Here is a 2637-nt window from a genome sequence, read left to right as displayed (position 1 = left end):
TTTATTTTATCACATAGAAGATAATATTTCATTTTCTTTTGGTTTCTTTCTTTTTTACTATTGAGAAGTCAGCTGTCAGGCTAATTATTGCTACTATGAAGGTAATTTGCTTTTATTCCACTGAAGGCTTTAGAATTTTTCTATTTGTCTTTGGTTTTCAATAATTGTCCTAAGATGTGCTTAGATGTAGATTGTTTTCATCTTTCTATGCTAGATGTTTGTTCTCAGATAATATCTGTTCTAATATTCCTTTTGCTTCATTCTATCTCTTCTCCTCTTCTCAAACTCCAATGAAATATTGTCTAGTCCTCTTCAAACTCTTTTCATACTATATCCTCCGCCTGTCTTACCTTAGCTGTATTTTTCATCTGTTTACCTTTCTGTGCTTCATTCTGGATATTTTCTTATGACATATCTTTCAGTCCACTATTTACCTCTGTAAACCAAAATTAATTTTAGACTGTAATAAAGAATAAAAGGTATTTATTTGAGCAAAACAGGAGCTGCTGCAGCCCAGGAGACACAGATTCAGGTAGCAAGCTAAACTGTGTTCCACGAGACAAAAAGGATGCCGTCTTTCATAGTTCTTGTCTAGGTTTTCAGTTAGGTCCATTTTAAGTAAATGAGGTGCCCAAGTCACACAGTTCTGATTGGACAGGAAAGACAGCAACCAGAGTTTCCCTGCAGTGGTTGACTCAGGCAGTGTAAACGAACGGGACATAGTGCAGGAAGCCGAGAGTTCAGTCTGAGGTTCTTTCCAGTGTACAGAGTATGTGAGAGGCCCCTGTCAGCAAATGCCTGCTAGGCTCTTATTCTTTATAAAATTTGGGCCCTTGGTTGACCGTGGGTAGTCCACCTCAGCAGATAAATTCCTTCTTGCTGTTCGCATCAAATGAATCTTTCTTCTCGGGGTCCTCACCTCTTAAGCTGTGTCTAACCTGTGCTTAAACACACCCACTGAAGAAGGAGGGAGTCCCTGTCATGGACTCCTTTGCCATGATCTGCCAGCGTGGGAGGCTAAGGCAGAGAGGGTGGCTGAGGCGTGCTCCATGTGGAGCCCAGTGGGGAGGAAAGGAATCTTATCCTGGATATCTGGGGTTGGTTCTCAAGGCGCTGGGCAAAGGCATGGTGATGAGGCCATGAGGTAGGCAGGCTGAAGTCTGATGAGGGCAATTCGGGTACGGGCAGGTGCTAGTGAAAGAAAGTCTCATGGTGCAAACATGTGGATATGGCAGATGGAGTTGAAAAGTCCCAACCTAGACCACTGTCATTATCTGACCTGTCACAGCTCCCTGAAAAAGACTCATTCTCAGCTCCCTGATTGGGAGCTAGCTGTGGGAAAGCCCTATTCCCGGAGCATTTACTGAAAAAGAAAGCCCTATTCCCGGGGCATTTACTGAAGTTGCCAGCATCCTGTATTTTAGTCAGGGGGAAAAAGACAATAAAAATAAACTAATAAATGATAATATATTTGTGAGTATCTATTGAAGCAAGTCATCCCTCATTATCCTTATGTTTCAAACATTTACACACAGTGTGGTTGTTTATTCTCCCACATAACACTAAAATCAGCTTGTCTAAGCAAAACAAAATCCCCTTGGTGCTTCTTCGGTAGAATAATGGTGGTGGTGGTGGGGAGAATAGTGCACATAATTGAATTAAACACAATATTGGCTCATGACATGACCCCAACACTAGTCAGGTGTTGGAAGTGCATTTGACTTAGGGAAATTTAACATCTTTATGATGTTGAGTCATCTTATCCTACATCTGGGGACACTGTACCATTTGTGAGTCTTCTTTGGTATCCCTCTTTAGCATTTAAAACATTTAATGTGGCTTTTTCAATATATATTAAAACAAACAAACAAACAAACAAACAAACAAACAAACATTCCTAGGCACTATTTCCTTTGAATTGCTTTTCTGAATAGGGTATATAACACCACTGTATATTTTAACTGGTTATTTTCTGTATGTGTGAAAGGTGGTGATGAATTTATATTGATTTTGTACTCAGATGAATACAGATGAATTCAGACATAATGAGTGATGGTTAATTTCCCCTCCTCCTTTCCAATTGGTGACACTCTTATCGATTCCATTCCTTTATTCTTACGTAGAACATGTATAAAGTCGCATTTGGAATGCATCCCACTTCTCTTATTTTTGTCTTTGGGTTTCTACAGTGATAATCCTCTTTTGGCTTCCTAACATAGCAAATTAAGAGATTTCTTACCATTTAACCTTCTTTACAGTAATTGGTCGTGGTGCATTATTCCTTGAATATCCTGCTCTGGATTATGTTGGATGACATTTGGGGCTTTTCCATTACGGTGCAAGGTCACATCTACAACCAGCAGTGCAATACTTCTCTGGCTGAGAGATTCATCCGCAAACAGGAAAATGTGTCCGCAGGACCTCACTCAAGTGGCGTCCAGAGTCGAAGGTCAGCCGAAGATTCCCTGGGGCTGAAGGGGTGAAAAGGTGGAACTCCTCAAACCCCAGAAGAGGGGCCCCGTGGTTCCCACGTGCAGCAGGCTCCTCCCTCACTGCGTAGTGCCAGGTGAACTGGGCTCCTCCCCTGGTCCCCGCCGCTCCCCGTTGGCTCGCCTCGGTAAGCCTCGGCCCCGCCCC

The 2637-nt window shown here is 42.2% G+C and overlaps 1 long non-coding RNA gene across 1 annotated transcript in view; it reads right to left on the bottom strand.

Moving 5' to 3' along the window:
• LOC111734268 overlaps positions 1 to 2571 on the bottom strand; it is a 12025-nt gene extending 9454 nt beyond the window's left edge. The window contains exon 1 of the long non-coding RNA XR_002778393.1: positions 2240 to 2571. This is a non-coding gene — a long non-coding RNA (uncharacterized LOC111734268). The remainder of the gene's footprint in view (positions 1 to 2239) is intronic.
• Between the last annotated feature and the right edge of the window lie 66 nt (positions 2572 to 2637).

This window comes from Pteropus vampyrus, unplaced genomic scaffold (genome assembly GCF_000151845.1).
Source record: "Pteropus vampyrus isolate Shadow unplaced genomic scaffold, Pvam_2.0 Scaffold929, whole genome shotgun sequence".
Classification (NCBI taxonomy): Eukaryota; Metazoa; Chordata; class Mammalia; order Chiroptera; family Pteropodidae; genus Pteropus; species Pteropus vampyrus.
This window is presented reverse-complemented; position numbering and strand designations above follow the sequence as displayed.